This window comes from Oncorhynchus mykiss, chromosome 25 (genome assembly GCF_057628025.1).
Source record: "Oncorhynchus mykiss isolate SJ-2025 chromosome 25, ASM5762802v1, whole genome shotgun sequence".
Taxonomy (NCBI): Eukaryota; Metazoa; Chordata; class Actinopteri; order Salmoniformes; family Salmonidae; genus Oncorhynchus; species Oncorhynchus mykiss.
Window position 1 is genome coordinate 11,172,421 of NC_143046.1, and position 17,580 is coordinate 11,190,000.

Genomic DNA, 17,580 nt, shown 5'->3' on the forward strand with positions numbered 1-17,580 from the left:
AGATTCCCAAAGATTGGAAAGCAGCTGCGGTCATCCCCCTCTTCAAAGGGGGGGACACTCTTGACCCAAACTGCTACAGACCTATATCTATCCTACCATGCCTTTCTAAGGTCTTCGAAAGCCAAGTCAACAAACAGATTACCGACCATTTTGAATCTCACCATACCTTCTCTGCTATGCAATCTGGTTTCAGAGCTGGTCATGGGTGCACCTCAGCCACGCTCAAGGTCCTAAACGATATCTTAACCGCCATCGATAAGAAACATTACTGTGCAGCCGTATTCATTGATCTGGCCAAGGCTTTCGACTCTGTCAATCACCACATCCTCATCGGCAGACTCAACAGCCTTGGTTTCTCAAATGATTGCCTCGCCTGGTTCACCAACTACTTCTCTGATAGAGTTCAGTGTGTCAAATCTGAGGGTCTGTTGTCCGGACCTCTGGCAGTCTCTATGGGGGTGCCACAGGGTTCAATTCTTGGACCGACTCTCTTCTCTGTATACATCAATGAGGTCGCTCTTGCTGCTGGTGAGTCTCTGATCCACCTCTACGCAGACGACACCATTCTGAATACTTCCGGCCCTTCTTTGGACACTGTGTTAACAACCCTCCAGGCAAGCTTCAATGCCATACAACTCTCCTTCCGTGGCCTCCAACTGCTCTTAAATACAAGTAAAACTAAATGCATGCTCTTCAACCGATCACTACCTGCACCTACCCGCCTGTCCAACATCACTACTCTGGACGGCTCTGACTTAGAATACGTGGACAACTACAAATACTTAGGTGTCTGGTTAGACTGTAAACTCTCCTTCCAGACCCATATCAAACATCTCCAATCCAAAGTTAAATCTAGAATTGGCTTCCTATTTCGCAACAAAGCATCCTTCACTCATGCTGCCAAACATACCCTTGTAAAACTGACCATCCTACCAATCCTCGACTTTGGCGATGTAATTTACAAAATAGCCTCCAATACCCTACTCAACAAACTGGATGCAGTCTATCACAGTGCAATCCGTTTTGTCACCAAAGCCCCATACACTACCCACCATTGCGACCTGTACGCTCTCGTTGGCTGGCCCTCGCTTCATACTCGTCGCCAAACCCACTGGCTCCATGTCATCTACAAGACCCTGCTAGGTAAAGTCCCCCCTTATCTCAGCTCGCTGGTCACCATAGCATCTCCCACCTGTAGCACACGCTCCAGCAGGTATATCTCTCTAGTCACCCCCAAAACCAATTCTTTCTTTGGCCGCCTCTCTTTCCAGTTCTCTGCTGCCAATGACTGGAACGAACTACAAAAATCTCTGAAACTGGAAACACTTATCTCCCTCACTAGCTTTAAGCACCAACTGTCAGAGCAGCTCACAGATTACTGCACCTGTACATAGCCCACATATAATTTAGCCCTATCAACTACCTCTTTCCCAACTGTATTTAATTTATTTATTTATTTTGCTCCTTTGCACCCCATTATTTTTATTTCTACTTTGCTTTTTTCTTCCATTGCAAAACTACCATTCCAGTGTTTTACTTGCTATATTGTATTTACCTTGCCACCAAGGCCTTTTTTTGCCTTTACCTCCCTTCTCACCTCATTTGCTCACATTGTATATAGACTTGTTTATACTTTATTATTGACTGTATGTTTGTTTTACTCCATGTGTAACTCTGTGTTGTTGTATCTGTCGAACTGCTTTGCTTTATCTTGGCCAGGTCGCAATTGTAAATGAGAACTTGTTCTCAACTTGCCTACCTGGTTAAATAAAGGTAAAATAAATAAAAATAAATTAAGCTGCATCCCTGTCTCACCACACGACCCTGTGTGAAGAAATGTGTGTGTTTTTTGCCAATTTTAACCGCACACTTGTTGTTTGTGTACATGGATTTTATAATGTTGTATGTTTTACCCCCAACACCACTTCCCATCAATTTGTATAGCAGACCCTCATGCCAAATTGAGTCAAAGGCTTTTTTGAAATCAACAACAAAGACTTTGCCTTTGTTTTGGTTTGTTTGGTTGTCAATTAGGGTGTGCAGGGTGAATACATGGTCTGTTGTACGGTAATTTGGTAATCCCTCCCTTCATTCCTCCATCCCTCCCTTCATTCCTCCATCCCTCCCTTCATTCCTCCCTTCATCCCTCCCTTCATCCCTCCCTCCCTCTATCCCTCCCTGCCTCGATCCCTCTATCCCTTCCTCTATCTCTCCCTCCCTTCATCCCTCCCTGCCTCTATCCCTCTATCCCTTCCTTTATCTCTCCCTCCCTTCATCCCTCCCTCCCTCTATCCCTACCTCCCTCCCTCCCTCCCTTCATTCCTTCCTCCCCACTCCCTCCCTCCCTCCCTCCCTCCCTCCCTCCCTCCCTCCCTCCCTCCCTCCCTCCCTCCCTCCCTCCCTCCCTCCCTCCCTCCCTCCCTCCCTCCCTCCCTCCCTCCCTCCCTCCCTCCCTCCCTCCCTCCCTCCCTCCCTCCCTCCCTTCCTTCCTTGCTTCCTTCCTTCCTTCCTTCCTTCATCCCTCCCTCCCTCCCTCCCTCCCTCCCTCCCTCCCTCCCTCCCTCCCTTCCTTCCTCCCCCCTCCCTTCATTCCTCCCCCCTCCCTTCATTCCTCCCTCCCTCCCTTCATTCCTCCCTCCCTCCCTTCATTCCTCCCCCTCCCTCCCTCCCTCCCTCCCTACCTCCCTCCCTCCCTCCCTTCCTTCCTTCATTCCTCCCTCCCTTCCTTCCTCCTCCCTCCCTTCATTCCTCCCTCCCTCCCTCCCTTCATTCCTCTCCCCTCCCTTCATTCCTCTATCCCTCCCTGCCTCTATCCCTCCCTCCCTCCCTCCCTCCCTCCCTCCCTTCCTTCCTTCCTTCCTTCCTTCCTTCCTTCCTTCCTTCCTTCCTTCCTTCCTTCCTTCCTTCCTTCCTTCCTTCCTTCCTTCCTTCCTTCCTTCCTTCATTCCTCCCTCCCTCCCTCCCTCCCTCCCTCCCTCCCTCCCTCCCTCCCTCCCTCCCTCCCTCCCTCCCTCCCTCCCTCCCTCCCTCCCTCCCTCCCTTCATTCCTCCCTCCCTTCATTCCTCTCCCCTCCCTTCATTCCTCTATCCCTCCCTCCCTCCCTCCCTCCCTCCCTCCCTTCCTTCCTTCCTTCCTTCCTTCCTTCCTTCCTTCCTTCCTTCCTCCCTCCCTCCCTCCCTCCCTCCCTCCCTCCCTCCCTCCCTCCCTCCCTCCCTCCCTTCATTCCTCCCTCCCTTCATTCCTCCCTCCCTCCCTCCCTCCCTCCCTTCATTCCTCCCTCCCTTCATTCCTCCCTCCCTCCTTCCCTCCCTGAGAAGAAGTAATCCACAGGCTCTACCGATGGGCTCAGATATACCACTCTTTGTAATACCATTACCAATACTAACATTAATACAAGTGAGTCAGATTGTATGTTTGCACAACAGTGACTGACTCTGTGAACTGTAAAATAGAATTGAACGCTGTTGCATTATTCAACACTATGGTATATGTATTTAAATGCATTTGGTAAGTGAATGTATGTAGTTTGTCAAGGTGTTTATGTTTGTAATGGAAATGAAATGTTTAGTTGATACTCACAGCTAATTGATAGTGCTTTAGGTTCGTACACAGTTTATGTGGGAGGTTGTTTGTGGGCCTGTCAGAAGCCCTAACAGCTCTGTAGTCTGCATTACAAGTGGAGAAAGCCAGAGGACAAATTACAAATGCTTTCGCCCTGCAGAATTTTTCATCATTAAAAATAAAAGTCAGAACGCCGTTCAGAATTACAAACGGGTGAAATTGCGAGTGCACTGTTTTTTTGGTGTGCCCCTGTCTGAATCAATTGAGAGAAACGGCATGATATTTGATGGTCTGTGTGCTTCAATTATTAGACAAATATTATGGCTGGGCTAAGGCAGGGGGTACTCTAGTGGAATTCCAATACTGTGGGGATCCAATTTGTATTGCCGCTGGTCCTTCATGTGCGCTCTCACCCACGGACACATGCAAACACACACACACACACACACACACACACCGTGTCCTTCAGGGCCTGGAGAAGGGCATCCAACTCAATAACTCAATTTTTAACAATTAGCCCCTGACATGTCTGCTCCAAAACAGATAGAGAGGGCTCAAGTGGTTAATATCTTCAAAGTATCCCCAGATTAGTGGTTTGCTTGGCTACCCAGAAACCACTGCAGCTATCTAGGAGCTATCCCTCCATCCCTCTGGGCTAGCCCAGAAACCACTGCAGCTATCTAGGAGCTATCCCTCCATCCCTCTGGGCTAGCCCAGAAACCACTGCAGCTATCTAGGAGCTATCCCTCCATCCCTCTGGGCTAGCCCAGAAACCACTGCAGCTATCTAGGAGCTATCCCTCCATCCCTCTGGGCTAGCCCAGAAACCACTGCAGCTATCTAGGAGCTATCCCTCCATCCCTCTGGGCTAGCCCAGAAACCACTGCAGCTATCTAGGAGCTATCCCTCCATCCCTCTGGGCTAGCCCAGAAACCACTGCAGCTATCTAGGAGCTATCCCTCCCTCCCTACATCCCGTTGTCATCCCTCCCTCTATCCCTCCCTCCCTACATCCCGCCCTCTATCCTCTATCCATCCCTACCTCCCTCCCTCTATCCCTCCCTCTATCCATCCCTCCATCCCTCCCTCTATCCCTCTATTCATTCTAAATCCCTCTATCACAACTTCTATCCTTCTCCTCCTCCCTCCTTCTATCCCTCCCTCCATCCCTCTCTCCATCCCACCCTCTATCCCTCTATTAATCCCTCTATCCCTCCATCCCTCCCTCCCTTTATCACTCCTTCTATCCTTCCCTCATCCCTCCCTCTATCCCTTTATCCCTCCCTCTCTCCATCCCTCCCTCTATCACTCCTTATATCCCTCCCTCCCTCTATCCCTCCCTCCATCCATCCCTCCCTCTATCCTCCCTCCCTCCCTCCTTCTATCCCTCCCTCCCTCCCTCCATCCCTCCCTACCCCATCCCTCCCTCCCTCCCCCCTCCCTCCCTCTATTCCTCCCTCTATCCCTCCCTATATCCCTCCCTCCATCCCTCCCTCTCTCTATCCCTCTATCCCTCATCCCTCCCCCATCCCTCCATCCCTCCCTCCCCCATCCCTCCCTCCCTCCAGCCCTGCCCTATCCCTCCCTCCCTCTATCCCTCCCTCCCTCCCTCCATCCCTCCCTCCCTCTATCCCTCTACCCCTCCATCCCTCCCTCCCTCTATCCCTCCATCCCTCCCCATCCCTTTGGGCTAGCCCAGAAACCACTGCAACTATCAAGGAGCTGACCTGGGTTCAGATACCAGTTTAAAATCTTTGAAAAATACTTTCCGCATTTGCTTTTTAGCCTGGAGTGCCAGTCCAGATGGGCAGGGTTTGCTTGCCTGGAGTGCCAGTCCAGATGGGCAGGGTTTGCTTGCCTGGAGTGCCAGTCCAGAGGGGCAGGGTTTGCTTGCCTGGAGTGCCAGTCCAGATGGGTAGGGTTTGCTTGCCTGGAGTGCCAGTCCAGATGGGCAGGGTTAGCTTGCCTGGAGTGCCAGTCCAGATGGGCAGGGTTAGCTTGCCTGGAGTGCCAGTCCAGATGGGCAGGGTTTGCTTGCCTGGAGTGCCAGTCCAGATGGGCAGGGTTTGCTTGCCTGGAGTGCCAGTCCAGATGGGCAGGGTTAGCTTGCCTGGAGTGCCAGTCCAGATGGGCAGGGTTTGCTTGCCTGGAGTGCCAGTCCAGATGGGCAGGGTTAGCTTGCCTGGAGTGCCAGTCCAGATGGGCAGGGTTTGCTTGCCTGGAGTGCCAGTCCAGATGGGCAGGGTTTGCTTGCCTGGAGTGCCAGTCCAGATGGGCAGGGTTAGCTTGCCTGGAGTGCCAGTCCAGATGGGCAGGGTTAGCTTGCCTGGAGTGCCAGTCCAGATGGGCAGGGTTTGCTTGCCTGGAGTGCCAGTCCAGATGGGCAGGGTTAGCTTGCCTGGAGTGCCAGTCCAGATGGGCAGGGTTTGCTTGCCTGGAGTGCCAGTCCAGATGGGCAGGGTTAGCTTGCCTGGAGTGCCAGTCCAGATGGGCAGGGTTTGCTTGCCTGGAGTGCCAGTCCAGATGGGCAGGGTTTGCTTGCCTGGAGTGCCAGTCCAGATGGGCAGGGTTTGCTTGCCTGGAGTGCCAGTCCAGATGGGTAGGGTTTGCTTGCCTGGAGTGCCAGTCCAGATGGGCAGGGTTTGCTTGCCTGGAGTGCCAGTCCAGATGGGCAGGGTTTGCTTGCCTGGAGTGCCAGTCCAGATGGGCAGGGTTTGCTTGCCTGGAGTGCCAGTCCAGATGGGCAGGGTTTGCTTGCCTGGAGTGCCAGTCCAGATGGGCAGGGTTAGCTTGCCTGGAGTGCCAGTCCAGATGGGCAGGGTTTGCTTGCCTGGAGTGCCAGTCCAGATGGGCAGGGTTTGCTTGCCTGGAGTGCCAGTCCAGATGGGCAGGGTTTGCTTGCCTGGAGTGCCAGTCCAGATGGGCAGGGTTTGCTTGCCTGGAGTGCCAGTCCAGATGGGCAGGGTTTGCTTGCCTGGAGTGCCAGTCCAGATGGGCAGGGTTTGCTTGCCTGGAGTGCCAGTCCAGATGGGCAGGGTTTGCTTGCCTGGAGTGCCAGTCCAGATGGGCAGGGTTTGCTTGCCTGGAGTGCCAGTCCAGATGGGCAGGGTTAGCTTGCCTGGAGTGCCAGTCCAGATGGGCAGGGTTTGCTTGCCTGGAGTGCCAGTCCAGATGGGCAGGGTTTGCTTGCCTGGAGTGCCAGTCCAGATGGGCAGGGTTTGCTTGCCTGGAGTGCCAGTCCAGATGGGCAGGGTTTGCTTGCCTGGAGTGCCAGTCCAGATGGGCAGGGTTTGCTTGCCTGGAGTGCCAGTCCAGATGGGCAGGGTTTGCTTGCCTGGAGTGCCAGTCCAGATGGGCAGGGTTTGCTTGCCTGGAGTGCCAGTCCAGATGGGCAGGGTTTGCTTGCCTGGAGTGCCAGTCCAGATGGGCAGGGTTTGCTTGCCTGGAGTGCCAGTCCAGATGGGCAGGGTTAGCTTGCCTGGAGTGCCAGTCCAGATGGGCAGGGTTAGCTTGCCTGGAGTGCCAGTCCAGATGGGCAGGGTTTGCTTGCCTGGAGTGCCAGTCCAGATGGGCAGGGTTTGCTTGCCTGGAGTGCCAGTCCAGATGGGCAGGGTTAGCTTGCCTGGAGTGCCAGTCCAGATGGGCAGGGTTTGCTTGCCTGGAGTGCCAGTCCAGATGGGCAGGGTTTGCTTGCCTGGAGTGCCAGTCCAGATGGGCAGGGTTTGCTTGCCTGGAGTGCCAGTCCAGATGGGCAGGGTTTGCTTGCCTGGAGTGCCAGTCCAGATGGGCAGGGTTTGCTTGCCTGGAGTGCCAGTCCAGATGGGCAGGGTTTGCTTGCCTGGAGTGCCAGTCCAGATGGGTTTGCAGTTTTGCAACTATTAAGCTCCATCCACCACAGCTAAAGCATTTCAAATGATTTCAAATATTTGAACCCAGGTCTGCCAAATAAAAAAGTTAATGCAAGGTTCATTTCCAGAATGGTGCTGTGAAGTTTTAGGGAAGCAGCTAGTCAAAATGTATATGGAAAGTTGAGTCTCAGAATGGTGCTGTGTTGTGATCAGGGACCATCTAGTTTATTCTTTGTCACATAATAATGAACATGTCCTGTGGCTTCAGGATTATTTTCCTGCTGTGAGAAACTGGTCAAATGAAGATACCACAACACAGTATGTATTGTATGTGGTGGAGACTCAGGAATAAGACCTTGCAGCCCAGGGCCGACCTTGCTTCAACACTGCCACCTGACGTAATTAGATTGGCCAGGAAGAAGAGAGGTTTAAAAACCTACACTAGTCCATCGCCTCTCTCTCTCTCTCTCTCTCTCTCTCTCTCTCTGTCTCTCTCTCTCTCTCTCTCTCTCTCTCTCTCCTCTTCACTTTCAGAGGGAATAGGGTTGGGAATGTGTTTGTCTCTCTCTCTCTCTCTCTCTCTCTCTCTCTCTCTCCTCTTCACTTTCAGAGGGAATATGGTTGGGGATGTGTTTGTTGGGGGTGGGGGTAATGTACGTGCTTGTGAGTGCCTGTGTGTGAGCCATATCAAAAAGAGAGGCTCCACTGCTTCAGTGATGGAGAGGCACAGGGTGATGGTGTGGAGTCACCTGCCCAGGGGATGAGCTCCCCTACCTGGGGGAAATGAGCGTTGAGACTGCGTCTGGCGGGGAACCTCCGCTGGGTCTCTGCTGGGTCCAGACAGGGCTGAGTGCTGCTACACACACACACACACACACACTGTAAAGAGGTCACGCTGTCGTGCTCGAGCCCCAGAGGCGGGAGACAACAATTAGAAAGCCCTGTTTCTGGGCCAGTGGAGCACAGTTAAAGTCCTTCAGAGGCATCTCTGGGTCTGAGGCTCCAATGGCACCCTATTCCCTACATTATGCACTACTTATTGAGCAGGCTTTTGACCAAAGCGAGAGAGAGAGAAAGAAAGAGAGAGTAGTGCTCCATATAGGGAATAGGGAGCCACTTGGGAAGCAGACATTTTGTATCACGGTGTGAAGAAGAAATGTGTGTGACTCCAGTGTGTGACTCTTGCGGTTTTAATATTTCCCACATTCATAAACAATATCCACAACCGAATGCCATTGTAGCAATCATAGCACCGATCCTTTACCGCACAGCCACCGGACCCGGTGACAATGATCCATAGCATGGTATCATATGTTCAGCTGTAACACTGTATGTACAGCCCAAAGCAACACAGTAAGAATCGGCCACAATGTTGAATGACAGTAAATGATATCAGGCCTACAGTAGGCCTACATGGCTGCGTTTAGACAGGCAATCCAATTCGGATCTTTTTGTTCACTAATTGGTCCTTTGACCAATCAGAGTTCGCTCTGAAAAACGAGCTGATGTGAATGGTCAACATACCAATTAGTGGAGGAATTGGGCTGCCTGTGTAAATGCAGCCTATCAGTCTCATTCTGATTCAGTCTCATTCTAAAATCCCCTTGTTTTCTGGTCAGGAAACAACTCCTGGCTCTACCTATCAAGCTTCCCAGTGTTTATTTCCTCATTCAGACTACCTATAAAGCTTCCCGGTGTTTATTTCCTCATTCAAACTACCTATAAAGCTTTCCAGTGTTGATTTCCTCATTCAGACTACCTATAAAGCTTTCCAGTGTTTATTTCCTCATTCAGACTACCTATAAAGCTTTCCAGTGTTTATTTCCTCATTCAAACTACCTATAAAGCTTTCCAGTGATAATTTCCTCATCCAGACTAAATTGCTCTACATCATATGTGCATCTTGCAGAGCCGTGCTATAAAGTTGTTAATCTAGCAATAAACAAGTTAACTAGGCTTGACAGATATGAACCAGAATGGACATGGGTTCCTGAGTGGACACGGATCATATTAGTGAAGGTGATGGAAACATTAATCATGCCAACCAACTGGCAATCAGACCCTGAATGCATCCCAAATGGCACCCTATTCCCTATATAGTGTACTACTTTTGAGAAGAGCTCTAAGGGCCCTGGTCAAAAGTAGTGCACTATTATAGGGAATAGGGTGCCATTTGGCAATCAGACCTTATCTCATGCTTCATTTATCCCATAGGTAATCAGTGGTCCCAATCATATCCAAGGTGGCAGAAAAGCTGGTGGCCAACCGACTAATAGCCCACCTAATCTCAGGTCACTTTCCTCTCCATCCAATGCAGTTTGTTTTCAAGACGTAAACTTGACGAAGGTGGAGTTGTGGGAGCTGTTTTCCAGGATTCGAAGAAAGCGTTTGACACAGTGAACCACAATGTGCTGCTATCGTCAACCCACAACCTATCAGAATCCTGTCTGACCAAAATAATACAATGCACCAACATCAAACTGTCAAAATCCTCTGACTGGGGTCCCTCAAGGGTCCATTATGGGCCCACTTTTATTAAGTATATACATAAATGACCTGCCCTCTGTATGGCCCCAGATCAAAATGCAGATGAGGGCAAATTACACAGTCTTCTATGTCCATGCCAAGACAAAGCAACAGCCTGCCCGTAAACGTACAGCAGCAATGACTTGTTGGACTAGTCATGTCTAACATTGAACTTATAAAAAAAAAAAACTGTCTGCATGTATTTCTCCATCAGGAACAGCGAGACCCATCAACCTGAGGAAACTGCAAAAGGGACAGAGGATCGAGGTGCATAATTATTCACTCTGACATGTCCTTCAAAAAAACAAATACCATTTGTTTTTATGGAAGAGTCAAACGCAACCTGGTAAATGTATCAGAAACCAAATGTCAACGGATGCTTCTAAGCTGTACATGTACTCAATGATTTTGTCCCATCTCTCATACCGTGTCACAACCTGTCCACAAGCAGTGGTGGAAAAAGTACCCAGTTGTCATACTAGAGTAAAACTAAAGATACCTTAGTAGAAAATGACTCATGTAAAAGTGAAAGTCACCCAGTAAAATACTACTACAGTAAAAATGATTTGATTTTAAATATACTTCAGTATCACAATCTTTCTATTAAGCAAACCATACGGCACCACTTTCTAGTTTTTATTTATTTAAGGAGCCACTCAGAAATCATTTACAAACGAAGCATTTGGGTTTAGTGAGTCCGCCAGATCAGAGGCAGTAGAGATGACCAGGGATGTTCTCTGTTTAGTGAGTCCTCCAGATCAGAGGAAGTAGGGATGACCAGGGATGTTCTCTGTTTAGTGAATCCTCCAGATCAGGGGCAGTAGTGATGACCAGGGATGTTCTCTGTTTAGTGAGTCCACCAGATCAGAGGCAGTAGAGATGACCAGGGATGTTCTCTGTTTAGTGAGTCCTCCAGATCAGAGGAAGTAGGGATGACCAGGGATGTTCTCTGTTTAGTGAGTCCTCCAGATCAGAGGCAGTAGGGATGACCAGGGATGTTCTCTGTTTAGTGAGTCCGCCAGATCAGAGGCAGTAGGGATGACCAGGGATGTTCTCTTGATAAGTAGGTGAATTTGACCATTGTTCTACATTCAATATGTAATGAGTACTTTTGGGAGTCTGGGAAAATGAGTTAAAAGTACATAATTTTAATTTAGAATGTAGCAAAGTAAAAGTAGTAAAAAATACAAGTAGTAAATTAATGTACATTGTGAGAGAGTGCAGTACCTTTGCTAGTTTCATGGCAAACCTAAAAAAGTAGCACAAGGATAACTGTCAAAACTGACTCATAAGATATCACACACTGTAGGACCAAGAGACATTTAAACTCTCCCTATCCCAGTCTGTTGTCCCCACATGCTTCAAGATGTCCACCATTATTCCTGCAACCAAGAAAGTGAAGGTAACTCAACTAAATGGCTATCGCCCAGTAGCACTCACTTCTGTCATCATGAAGTGCTTTGAGAGACTAGTCAAGGACCATATCACCTCCACCCTACCTGTTACCCTAGACCCTGCAGACCGCCCCAACAGATCCAAGGATGACGCAGCCGCCAGCGCACTGCACACTGACCTATCCCATCTGGATAAGAGGAATACCTATCTAAGAATGTTCTACATTGACCACAGCTCAGCGTTCAACACCATAGTGCCCTCTAAACTCATCACTATTATCGGGGGCCTGGTGTGAACACGGCCCTGTGCAACTGGGTCTTCCTGACTGGCCGACCCCGGGGGGGGGGGGGGGTCCACGCTGATCCTCAACATGGGGGCCCCACTGCGTGGTCTCCAACTCAATCATTATGTTTGCTGATGACACAACAGTGATTAGCCTGATTACCAACAATGACAAGCCTACAGGGAGGAGGTGAGGGCCCTGGCGGAGTGGTGTCAGGAAAATAACCTCTCCCTCAACGTCAACGAAACTAAGGTGCTGATCATGGACTTCAGGAGACCGCAGAGAGAGCACGCCCTCATTCACATCGACGGGACCGCAGTGGAGAGTGTGAAAAGCTTTAAGTTCCTCGGCGTACATATCACTGACATCCTGAAATGGTCCGTTCACACAGACAGTCTGGTGAAGAAGGAGCTCTCCAACCTCAGGAGGCTGAGGAATTCAGCTTTGACCCCTAAGACCCCCACTAACTTTTACAGATGCATCCTGTTGAGCTATGTCCCCGCCTGGTACGGCAACCGCACCGTTCACAACCGCAGGGCTCTACAGAGGGTGATGCGGTCAGCCCAACGTGTTACCGGGGGAGCACACTGCCTGACCTCCAGGACAACTACAGCACCCCGTGTCACAGGTATTCCAAGAAGATCATCAAGGACCTCAGCCGCCTGAGTCACGTCCTGTTCACCCTGATACCATCTAGAAGATCATCAAGGACCTCAGCCACCTGAGTCACGTCCTGTTCACCCTGATACCATCTAGAAGATCATCAGGGACCTCAGCCACCTGAGTCACGTTCTGTTCACCCTGATACCATCTAGAAGATCATCAAGGACCTCAGCCACCTGAGTCACGTCCTGTTCACCCTGATACCATCTAGAAGATCATCAGGGACCTCAGCCACCTGAGTCACGTCCTGTTCACCCTGATACCATCTAGAAGATCATCAAGGACCTCAGCCACCCGAGTCACGACCTGTTCACCCTGATACCATCTAGAAGATCATCAGGGACCTCAGCCACCCGAGTCACGTCCTGTTCACCCTGATACCATCTAGTAGGTGGAGACAGTACAGGAGCATCAAAGCTGGGACCGAGAGACTGAAAAACAGCTTTTATCTCCAGGCCAATAGACTGTTCAACACCACTAGCCAGCCTCCGCCCAGTACCTCTGCCCTGAACCTTAGTCACTGTTACTAGCCGGCTACCACCTAGTACCACCTAGCCCTGCAACTTAGAGACTGCTGCCCTATAGACATAGTCATTGAACACTGGTCACTTTAATAATGTTTACATACATATTTACTTATATAACTATTGCTGTACGCACCTTTTCTATTCATATACTGTCTATACTGTCTAAACACACCACTATATTGGAACTAGAAACATGAGCATATCGCTGCGACAACATCTGCATAACATCTGCATAACATCCGCATAACATCCGCATAACATCTGCATAACATCCGCATAACATCTGCATAACATCCGCATAACATCCGCATAACATCCGCATAACATCTGCATAACATCCGCATAACATCTGCATAACATCCGCATAACATCCGCATAACATCTGCATAACATTCGCATAACATCTGCATAACATCTGCATAACATCCGCATAACATCTGCATAACATCCGCATAACATCTGCATAACATCCGCATAACATCTGCATAACATCTGCATAACATCCGCATAACATCCGCATAACATCTGCATAACATCTGCATAACATCTGCACAACATCTGCATAACATCTGCATAACATCTGCACAACATGTGTACGTGACCAATAACATTTGATTTGATTTGATCTATGATCATTATATTGTCTATTGTTGTGTATTTAGATGTTTATTTATTTTTTTACCCCTTTTTCTCCCCAATTTCATGGTATCCAATTGTTTTAGTAGCTATCTTGTCTCATTGCTACAACTCCCGTACGGGCTCGGGAGAGACGAAGGTTGAAAGTCATGCGTCCTCCGATACACAACCCAACCAGCCGCGCTGCTTCTTAACACAGCGCGCTTCCAACCCGGAAGCCAGCCGCACCAATGTGTCAGAGGAAACACTGTGCACCTGGCAACCTTGGTTAGCGCGCACTGCGCCCGGCCCGCCACAGGAGTCGCTGGTGCGCGATGAGACAAGGACATCCCTACCGGCCAAGCCCTCCCTAACCCGGATGACGCTAGGATAATTGTGCATCGCCCCACGGACCTCCCGGTCGCGGCCGGTTACGACAGAGCCTGGGCGCGAACCCAGAGTCTCTGATGGCACAACTGGTGCTGCAGTACAGCGCCCTTAACCACTGCGCCACCCAGGAGGCCCCAATTATCCTAGATGTTATTTTGAAATCTAAATATTTGAATAGTGTGTTATATTGTAATGTTGTATTGATGTTGATTGTCTTCGGCCCTGGGACTACAGATGAAACACTTCTCATGGCGGATTATCAACCGCTGACTGTAGGGATTTTACCAGAATGAATTTGCATTTTAAAGCAATACCCCATTTACATTGACTAACAATACCACTGTGGTCAATATCCCGATGGTAATACCCTGCAATTGGGGAGAAATACATTGTTTAAAGAAAACTCTTTAATGTTTTTACAAAGATATACAGGGAAATGTTTAATACACTTCAAGATTTGTTGAATATTGACTTTCCTATCTGGTGCAGTAGCATTTGACGTGTTTTAGATAGGACACACACACACACATTATTAGCTAGGACATGCACGCACACACACTCACTCACACCACACACACTCACACACGCACACACTTACACCCCCCCCCCCCCCACACACACACACACACACGCAATCTGTGTTAGATTGCAGATGCACACACACACCACACATACACTATATTAGATAGGACACAAACACACACACACACACACACAAACAATACAAACACACACTCTATTACAGTTTTTTACAATCCCTTTGGCACTAATTTCAGAACCTTGTGGTCATTTTTCAAAACTCTAGACACAAAACTCAAAACGGTCATCACTTGTAACACAGGCTGTCCAATGTTCAAAACATTGCATTGTTCGTTCATATCTTGAAAGAAACCTTGCACTGGCAGAGTCATCGGTTCAAATAACTAATGTATCATGAAATACCATAGGAACATTCAATTAGATCACCCACACACAAGATACCGATAGTTTCACTGCATAGTTGTTCGTTCAATCATTAGATATTGGTGTACAAAATATGTGAAACAGGTTTCATTATGGTACTACACGTAAATACATCACTGTAAAAGGACTAGTAGAGAGAATACTACAGACACAGTGGAATCATTGGACAAAATCTGACATGTATTGATGAAATACAATAAAATCCTTCATAGGTTTCTTTGAATCAAAGCAAATGTAATTAGCTACAAAAAAAAATGAAAAAAACTACAGTAAAACATCACTGCAGTGTTCCTCACCTGGCTTACTGTAAAACATCAACTGCGGTGTTCCTCACCTGGCTTACTGTAAAACATCAACTGCGGTGTTCCTCACCTGGCTTACTGTAAAACATCAACTGCGGTGTTCCTCACCTGGCTTACTGTAAAACATCAACTGCGGTGTTCCTCACCTGGATTACTGTAAAACATCAACTGCAGTGTTCCTCACCTGGCTTACTGTAAAACATCAACTGCGGTGTTCCTCACCTGGCTTACTGTAAAACATCAACTGCATTGTTCCTCACCTGGCTTACTGTAAAAGATCACTGCAGTGTTCCTCACCTGGCTTACTGTAAAAGATCAACTGCAGTGTTCCTCACCTGGCTTACTGTAAAAGATCACTGCAGTGTTCCTCACCTGGCTTACTGTAAAAGATCAACTGCAGTGTTCCTCACCTGGCTTACTGTAAAAGATCACTGCAGTGTTCCTCACCTGGCTTACTGTAAAACTTCAACTGCGGTGTTCCTCACCTGGCTTACTGTAAAACATCAACTGCAGTGTTCCTCACCTGGCTTACTGTAAAAGATCAACTGCAGTGTTCCTCACCTGGCTTACTGTAAAAAACTAAACAAAGGATTGATTACCGTACTTCTATATTTCCCTCAACCCTGTCTTGTGGATTTGGCCACAGGTTCTCATCCACATCACAATGGAGGTTTTCATTAACCAAACATCTTGGGAAGAATCTTCAGGGCATGGCGAATACAGGCCTGACACTGGTCTACTGTGATGTCATTGCATGGCGAATACAGGCCTGACACTGGTCTACTGTGATGTCATTGCATGGCGAATACAGGCCTGACACTGGTCTGCTGTGATGTCATTGCATGGCGAATACAGGCCTGACACTGGTCTGCTGTGATGTCATTGCATGGCGAATACAGGCCTGACACTGGTCTGCTGTGATGTCATTGCATGGCGAATACAGGCCTGACACTGGTCTGCTGTGATGTCATTGCATGGCGAATACAGGCCTGACACTGGTCTGCTGTGATGTCATTGCATGCCTCATCCATAGCCTGGAGAAGGGTGGCTTGTTCTTGAGGGCGCCTATCATAACTTCCACCTCCATGTGGAGAAACATTCTTAATTTGGGTTTTAGGAAAGGAGAGTATGGGGGTAAGTACAGGGTGGTAAATTGTGGTTGGGCCTGAAACCATGCTTGCACCATTTGAGCATGGTGGAACCTGACATTATCCCACACAATGACATAGGTCCTGCCATCAGCTCTACATACCTGGTTTAGCTCATCAAGGAAGGTTACGTTCCAGCAGCGAATCATGTGGCTGCCTGCAACTCTATATATAGAGTATATAGAGTAGAGAGCTTTAGATGTTGTTCGACCAAACATTAGAACGGGCAAGATGCGGAATCTAAGCAACTTTGACTGTGGTATGATTGTTGATGCCACTCATGGTGGTTCCAGCATCTCAGAAACAGCTGCCTTCCTGGGATTTTTATGCACTACAGTCTCTAGAGTTTACAGAGAATGGTGCGATAAACAAAACACATTCAGTGAGCGGCAGTTCTGTGGGCAGAAACACCTTGTTAATGAGAGAGGTCAGAGGAGAATGTCCAGACTCATTCAAGCTAACAGAAAGACCACAAACGCTCACATAACAGCTGTTTAAAACAGTGGTGTGCAGAAGGGCATTACTGAACGTACAACACCGTGAATAATTAAGGCTGTTGTGGAGGCAAAAGGGGTCCTACCCAGTACTAGATAGGTGTACCTAATAAAGTGGCCGGTGAGTGTACAGTAATGTCAAATCTGAAAACACGTTCTGGAAAAGTGGTACATGGGACCATAGAAACAGTGTCTGATAAAGAATGATGATTAAATATTACATCCATAGATAATGTAGTCCAATTGGTTCATGTTCCACGGTAATTGGTGTCAATGGATCTCGTTATCCTGAAACTTTCATGATCTGAACATGGAATATTGTTAGTCAGTTTTCATAAAACTATGCATTAAGAGTAACGCAACAGTTACTTATCATTTTGAGCAGTTGTATCAATTGATAGTTAGATAATTGTAATGAAATGAATAGACAGTCATCTCAGATGTAATGTGTGAATTCCATTTTGAAATGGTAATACTTCGATGTTGTGTTATTTTGAACAGGTGATTTTAGTTCAATGAAAAATGATCTTAGCTTTATGTGTGTTGTATCCAAGCAATTGGAAAAAGTGTTCATTTTGATGATTGGTTGTGAGTTTTGTGTCTAGAGTTTTGAAAAATGACATCAAGGTCCCAAAATTAGTGCCAAAGTGATTGTAAAAAACTGTATATAGGAGACTCTCTCACACACACACACACACACACACACACACACACACACACACACACACACACACACACACACACACACACACACACACACACACACACACACACACACACACACACTGTATTAGATAGAACACACACACACACTGTATTAGATAGAACTCACACACACACTGTATTAGATAGAACACACACACACT

The 17,580-nt window shown here is 48.2% G+C and overlaps 2 protein-coding genes across 3 annotated transcripts in view; both read left to right on the top strand.

Annotated features, from left to right (window-relative positions):
- The window catches only part of nlgn3a (neuroligin 3a), a 419,030-nt gene that overhangs the window by 208,868 nt on the left and 192,582 nt on the right, over positions 1 to 17,580 (top strand). The gene's annotated exons all lie outside the window — the stretch shown is intronic.
- The window catches only part of LOC110504367 (rho-related GTP-binding protein RhoG), a 666,992-nt gene that overhangs the window by 72,231 nt on the left and 577,181 nt on the right, over positions 1 to 17,580 (top strand). The gene's annotated exons all lie outside the window — the stretch shown is intronic.